Raw genomic sequence first — 7,948 nt, 5'->3', positions numbered from 1 at the left:
GTACATATTGACAATGATTTGAACCAAAACTTTCAAATTTCGATTCATCACTCCATTACACCTGTTCCCATTGATTTTCAGTCCAGATCTTTTGTAATTTGGGATACCTTAACCATTTCTCCCTGTTTACCCTTCTTTTTGACAGCTACCCGTCTACTGAGACCATTTTTTTTGGCAAACAGTAGATAGATCAGCTGAAGGACCAAATGTATGTCTCAGACCTTGTGTCAAGTCTTTGTTTCCTATTTCTTAAGTGCATGACTTTCAGACATTGTTCATTTGTTGTAGATAGTTGGGCTGCCACTTCTTCTTTTGTCCGGTTTCCTCAAATTTTCAAAGAACGCACGCTCTTTGTGAATCTCTTTGTTGCAAAAAAAACAAAAAACAAACTATTATCTTTGGTGTTTTTCATAGATTTAATGGAGGAAACTGGGTTAAAAAAAAAATCATGTTCTTTGTAACAGGCTGCCAATATCAAAATGTTTGAAGATATAATTTAAAATTGGTTGTTTGCTAAGCTATGTGTAGACACAACACTGGTTCATCCCTTGAGGTCGATCGCTTTTTTATGCTTGAGTGATTCATAGGTCAACGTGAAGAGCAAAGTTTTTTTCTAGCAGGAGAAAAAAAAAAGAAGAAAACTTAAAAAATGAGAAAATGAGTAGTCATTTCAACACCAGTGCACTGAAAATGAGAGAAAAAGTTGCCAATGTATAAAGAAAAGCTTTGAAAGACTTTGAAAGCCTGGAGAACTAGTGCTCATGATAGTCTGGCCTTGGAAGCAAAATATAAAGAAATGAGCAATGGCTCAGGACTGTTGCATAGTAATGTAGGTATTCAAGCCCATTAGCCCTTTAAGAAAACCAAGCTCCGACTGTACATAGCCAGCCTGTAAGCAAGGTACAGATGTGGTTGTGATTATAGTTATATACCTAAAACAACTACTACACCATTTGTGGTTGTCAAATATATATATATATATATATATATATATATATATATATATATATATATATATATATATATATATATATATATATATATATATATATATATATATATTAGGGGTGCAACGATACACAAAATTCACGGTTCGGTTCGGTTCGATACTTTGGTGTCACGGTTCGATATTTTTTCGATACAAAAAAAATGTTCATGCCTTTTTAATTTGTCATTTATTAAAATTATAAATATATATTTTAACTCAAAAGTACAGTTTTTAAATTTAACCCTAACCCTTGTGCGTGTTTTTTATTTTGACAGCGAATAGGCACCTGCAGACCACTTATGTGCAGCCCTGGTTATTTAGCTCGTCATATTGCAGCCACAGAAATTCTTTTGTCCATGAAACCATAAAGCTGCACTTTCTTTTTGCCTTATAGTCTGATTTGTCATAACTTCTCCGTTTTGTGGTAAGCTTTTCTTTGGCTGTCACTTCTTCACCCTGACCTGTCTTATTTGGCTCAGCAGAACTAAAATATATATCTGTCTGTGAAGGTTCTCAGTCATCCAGGTCATCGTAGTCAAATATATATCCTGCTGCTTTTACACACGCACTCACATAAGCTCAGCGATTCTCTGCGCGATCAACCTCTCACATGTTTAAGCTTGCTGCGGGAGATTTCACTTGTCATGTTTGCATAGTAAGCTAACAATTAATAAGACGATGTCAGAGGAATTGGTGCACAAATTATCATCACTCACAGATCAGTGCTGTCGCTCTCTATACACAGTTCACACGATTGCAAAGTGAAAGCAAAAAAACAAGTGCAAATTCAAACGCGATTTCAATATGTCACATATTGACAGTGGCTCACCGATGCCAATGACATAATTACCCAGCTACATTTCTGAAAGAATGCAAAAGCATTGACATATATTTTTCCTACAATAGCCCGACGGGCAGGGAAGAGATAGATTTTGGTAGCCCGACTGAAAAAAATCGCTAGCTCCAGGACGTCGGGCTAGCGATATTGCGAGCCCTGTATCTGATTGAGGAATCGCTCATCTTTGGAAAAGAGAGTTTATTACAGAGAAATGTCTCTTTCCAAAATAAAAGCTATACTATCCGCTTCTTCTGGGCTATATTCTCAGCAGCATAAGGAGAATCATGTGCTAACAGCTGTCTAAATGACTCGGCTAAAGTTAGTAGCATGCTTGTTGTTTTTGTCTTTGCACTAGGATGATGTCGGCGTAAATGTGCAGTCATATTCGTTGTGTTCCCACTAGTGCTTTCAGGTTAATCTCGTTGAAATGACCTTAACGCCACAACACGGCAAATCTCCGTTAACGAGCTACCGCCGATCGCCCCGTGCATGGGGCTAGACCAGGGGTGGGCAAACTTTTTGATTCGTGGGCCACATTGAGTTCTAACATTTGACAAAGGGGCCGGAACAGGAGTAGATAGATGGCATGCTTTGAAAACATCACCTCATTGGGGGAAAAATACACATCTTGGGATATGGAGAAAACATGTGCTTTAATTTCCAATGAAAATGAAGAAAAGCATTACAATAAAATCTCTGACTTCGAAATGAGCCTTTAAACACTGAAAATCAAATAAATGAATATTTTATTTTAAAGCACTGAAAGTTCTGTTATCCTTCAGGATATCACATCACTCTCCTCCTAACTCTTTTTTTTTTTTTCCAAAAACGGTAGGAGATGCAGATGTACTTGTCCTGTTCCTTTTATTCAATTTGTTTCCCCGGTGCCAAAAGTCAACAATGACCAGTGCAAGGACGAAACAGTTGCAGCAAGTCAGTCTGTGAAGCGTTATATTTGATCTGCGCGCACTGTTCATTTTAACAACGTGCGTATCACGGAGAGACACACATTTTAATGGGAGCAGTGTTGTTGGTCTCCTTTTTTAGCCAGCGCATCAAAGTCTGGAGTTAGTTTTGTTGTGGCGATTCTCAGGATTGATCTGAGGTGTAGGTCTGTTAACTTGGATCTGTGGCTGGCTTTGTTGATGTTCATGACGCTGAATGTCTGTTCACACATGAAGGTAGAGCCGAACAAAGCCAACATCATCTGCGCTTTTCGCCTTAGATTTGGAAACGCGGCATCATTGAGTGAAGCATAGAAGTCATTTAGTTTCAGAGAGCTGAACTTCTCTTTTAAGGCAGGGTCAGACTGAAGGTCGATGAGTTCGAGCTGAAGCTCCTCTGGAGCTGTTTCGGGGTCTTGTGACAGAGGAAAGGCCACCAATTGAAGTGACTTGTCAATTTTATCGAAATCCAAAAACCGACGGCAGAATTCTCCGTGCAGTGCATCCAGTGACTCACTGTATTTCTTTACTTTTGCTCCGGCCTCTTTCAGCGTGGCTAGTGTAGGAAAATGAGTGAATGACTTGTTCAAAATCTGCCTGGAGAATAAAGCCAGCTTGGATTTGAAGGCTTTCACGTTTGTGTGCATGTCATGCACAAACTGCTCCTTCCCCTGCAGTTTCACATTGAGCTCATTCAAGTGTGAAAATACGTCTGTAGCAAACGCGAAGTCACACATCCAGCTCTTGTTGCTCAGCTCAGGAAATTCATCAGTCTTCCCCTGCCGCTCCAAAAACACGCCAATCTCCTCTTTGAGCTCCCACACTCGTTGAAACACTTTGCCCAAACTCAACCAGCGGACACGGGAGTGATAAAGCAGGTCCTGGTGATCCGCATCAGTTTCCTCCAGGAACGCAATGAACTGACGGTGCTGAAGTCCCCGTGCGCGTATGAAGTTGACAAGTTTCACCACAGGATTCACAACATGATTCAGCTGTAACACCGATTTACATAGAGATTCCTGGTGGATGATGCAGTGGAGGAAAATCACATCCTGGTCAGAGTTTTCATCTTTCACTTTATTCTGGATTCTCCTCAGCAGGCCAAAGTTTTTTCCCGTTAAATTTGGAGATCCATCTGTGGTGACGTTAACAAGCTTACTCCAGGGAAGCTTCATGTTTTCGATGGCAGCAGACACTCGTTCAAACAAGTCCTCTCCCCGTGTTTGTCCTTTCAGAGACTCCATTGTCAAAAACTCCTCCGTTATTTCAAAGGTTTCGTTGATTCCTCGGATAAAAATGAGGAGCTGAGCAGTGTCTTTGACATCGTTGCTTTCATCCAGTGCTAAAGAATAAAAAGTGAATGACTTCGCCTTTTTGTTTAATATGCTGGTGATATCTTCATCTATTAGTTCTACACGGCGAGTCACTGTCCGCCGTGATAAACTGATTTTCTCAAATTTGTCTTTGGTCTCCGGGCACAAAATACCTGCTGTCTCTACCATACATTCTTTTAAAAACTCGCCCTCTGACAGTGGTTTGCTGGCCTTTGCTATTTTGAATGAAAGCATAAAACTGGCCTTGGTACTTGACTCTTGAATGGCAGTTTGACGGTGAAAAAAACTTTGCTGAGCCTTCAAATTAGCTGCCAACTTCTCAGCAGCAGCTTCCCGTTCTTTTGTTGAGAGCTTGCTAGCATAATTTGCGTGCTTTGTGGCAAAGTGACGGCTAATATTATACTCTTTAAAAACCGCCACAGTTTCTTGGCATATCAGGCAAACAGCAGATGATCGGTGTTCAGTGAAAAAATATTTAGTTGTCCACTCCTTTTTGAACACTCGACATTCTCTGTCCACTTTCCTTTTCTTGGGTCCACTCATCTTCATAGAGGGGCGGTAGGTCACAGGGTAAAGTGCAAACGTGGAGTAATAGGCCTACGCCGCTTCACCTCAACAAAGCCAATATATCTAGAGTGCGCCATCTAGTGAGGAAACATCAGAATTGCAGGGGAAATAAAACATTAACAAGGTTAATTTATTAAATTTTTTTCAAGTTTGGCGGGCTGGATCAAAACGTTTAACGGGCCGCACGTGGCCCCCGGGCCGTAGTTCGCCCATGCCTGGGCTAGACGGCCAACACGTTAACGAGCTAACTGCGCTAACACACTAGTTCCCACCCATGTAATTGAGCATTGCATGGCACATCCAACATACTGCTTTAGTCCATGACTCGCTTACCTTCAGGGTCATACGTCACATGAAAACCAAAATAATTCCAAACGCCAGATCTGAATGAGGGTGGGGGAGGTGCCCTGCGCTCTTCCTTCTGACTATGCTGTCTGTGTTGAGCGCTCAGTGGATCTGCGCTCGACAGTGCAGCCTAGGCGGAGTAGTCGAACGCAGATTCACTGAGCGCTCAACACAGACAGCATCGTCAGAAGGAAAGTTGATAAAATAAATTACAAATGTTGTATTGTTCGATACATATGCGTACCAAACCGAAAGCACTGTATCGAACGGTTCAATATCGATACGAATATCGTTGCACCCCTAATATATATATATATATATATATATATATATATAAAGGCCTTTTTCTTTTACTGAAATTACAGAAAAATACATCGAACACTCCTCTTGAGTGTCTAAGTGCTTTTCTTGCAACTGACTCATAGCTCACCCCACCATCCTTTCCCTACCATTAACTGTTCTGGCCAAGACAATACGTTTGAATTAGACCATGTTTTCACTTCACTTTCCATGTCAGTGACTCATCTTAAAGTGAAACTGATTGACGAGATCACGGCAAAAGGTTTTAAATGTTTGGTGACGCAAAACACACGGCTACGTTTCCATGAAAGCACTTAAAGTTACGACAAGTTTGGTTCTATCAAGATGCAAAATGTTTGGTGAGCAGCCTTAAAGAAAAACATTGTTTTCTCCATTGTGTTGCTTTTCTCTGCCACATACACAAAGACACACATTACATTTTTACTTGAGTAGTCTCTGCTTTTGTAAAATGTTGTCAAGTGATTTAAAAACTCCTAATAATAGATCTGTTTAGCTCATGTTTGACAAAAAAATCTGTATCACTCAAATTTTAGACAAGTTTTCCAGCTGCAGCATTTAGTGTGTCATTATGTAAATAATGTCTTCATACAACAGCGTAACATTAAAGCCAAGTATTTCTTTCATAAGACTGGTGTAATGCATTTCTCTGTTCTGGTGACCTCGCCTTAATTGGTTATGGAACATCATCCTTTAGCTGACGCTCTCACGTACACGCAAAAACAAAACACGGCTGTTTGTTTCATGTGCGGGACCATTCTCACCCCCGCCATACTGCCCTAGAAGTTCTGGGAGAGAGAAAGAGAGAGGGAGCACATGTCGGGCTGAACAAGTTGGTGTAACAACATGGTGTAAAAATACATCTTGTTTTGGTAAGATGATACTTTTCTCTCCATGACTACACGACTCCATGGGGCCACGTCCCAATGACATGCTCGTGGTGGAGCAACTTGTCTGCCAAATGCTTTTAAAAAATAGTTTTAAGGTTTGTAATGCTGCAAAAATACTTTACGATTGTGTTTTTGTGTAACAAATAAAACTCTATCCAACCAACAGAACGAAGAAATTGGAATATGGACCTTAGGTTGACTAACATCTTCCTCTCACCCTCTGCTCTATGGGCTCTAGGGGACTGTCCAGAACAGAGCTAGCCCTCTTTACTAGTCTATTAAACCATTTCCTATCCCTCTCTGTGGTTCCACCTCCCCAGCAGAGAACCGTATAAAAGATAGCAGAAGCCATCACAGTGTCATAAAAGGTCCTTTGTAATGTTCTGCACATCCCAAAAGACTTCAGCCTGCCCAGTAAATGGAGCTGACTTTGGCCCTTCTTGTTTTGACCAGTCCAGTTTATTGTTAAGGTGAACACCCAGAAATGTGTACGTCGGTCCACTTGGTACCGATCAAGCCTGCCGCCATCATGAAATGCAGAGTTTTGGAGCCAAATACAGATGGATGGAAACTAAACCAAAAACAAAACAAACTCCAACAAAGTCCGTTAGGAGAATAAACTAAATCCACAACTGGCTGGAGAAATGTGGGGAAGTTAAGAGACGCACAAAGAAGGGCAACCTGGGAAAGCAGACATGGCTTCCCCTGGAAAGGGAAAAAGTAAACTAAACCCAAGACACTGAAGAAATCCCCAAATTAAAACTAGAAATAAGTATTATAAGTAAACGGAGAAACACCATCACGTATATGTACTTATCATAAGGGAGATGAAGACTCAAAAGGCAAACTAAGACTCCAAAAGAAGAAAATATAACAAAGGATTCAACCACAAGACCCAGAAACAGACCTAGGCCAGGATCATGACAGCCACAGCACCCTGTGAATCTATGGCAGAAAAAATGCATATCCTTTAACAGTTACATTATAACAAGTTCAGATTCATTAAATCAATAACTTTTCCATCTATACAATTCAGGGGAGGTAAAACTTATTCCAACTGCCAATGGACAAAAGGCAAGGCGCATGCTGGCATATACTCAACAACACATTCACACCTACAGCCTAACTCCATGCATGTGTTTGGACTGTGATTTCATTTTCTAAATCTAAAATGTTACCACAAAATACCAAATCCGGCCTCAGATCTTTTTTCTAAAGTAAAATAACAGAAGATCCCAACAGAAGAATGAAAATTTAAGCAAAAACAAACGCAGCGAGGACAAACAGATACACACTAAATGTCCATTAATATTCCCTGTGTTGCTTGGTAGATTTTCAAAGCCCCCGACAGGAAAGCAACAGCTGTGAGGACGCGAGCGTTACATAATGGCACAAATGAGTAAAATGATATGACACGGTTTCAATGGTTTGTGTCCTCATCCAGTCATTCAGGAAACGTGTCACTGATTTGCATGCACAACAAACAATTATGACGCAGTGCTTTGTCAAAGCTGTTGTTGTTGTTTTAGAGTTTGAAAGGATTAAACCAAAATAGTCATAGAAAATCTGTTACACTGATATTTTTTTCTCTTAGTTTTGATGTATTGCTGTTTTATTGGACAGTGCTGGCTCCTAAACTACTATTTACAATGTGCTGATTTTAAAGCGGTAAAATGATCCATTCCCGTCCTCTCACCTGTTCCAGGGAGGATGATGCAACAGCC

At 40.5% G+C, this 7,948-nt stretch overlaps 1 pseudogene; it reads right to left on the bottom strand.

The window, feature by feature from the left end:
• Positions 1–2,838: 2,838 nt before the first annotated feature.
• LOC146666203 (general transcription factor II-I repeat domain-containing protein 2 pseudogene) lies at positions 2,839–4,272 on the bottom strand (annotated as a pseudogene).
• Positions 4,273–7,948: the final 3,676 nt, after the last annotated feature.

The sequence above is a fragment of the Rhamphochromis longiceps genome, linkage group LG7, assembly GCF_057381845.1.
Source record: "Rhamphochromis longiceps isolate RC_006_pf linkage group LG7, R_longiceps_female_GT1.1, whole genome shotgun sequence".
NCBI classification, from domain to species: Eukaryota; Metazoa; Chordata; class Actinopteri; order Cichliformes; family Cichlidae; genus Rhamphochromis; species Rhamphochromis longiceps.
The sequence above is the reverse complement of the archived record's forward strand: the minus strand, read 5'-3'. Positions and strand labels throughout refer to the sequence as shown.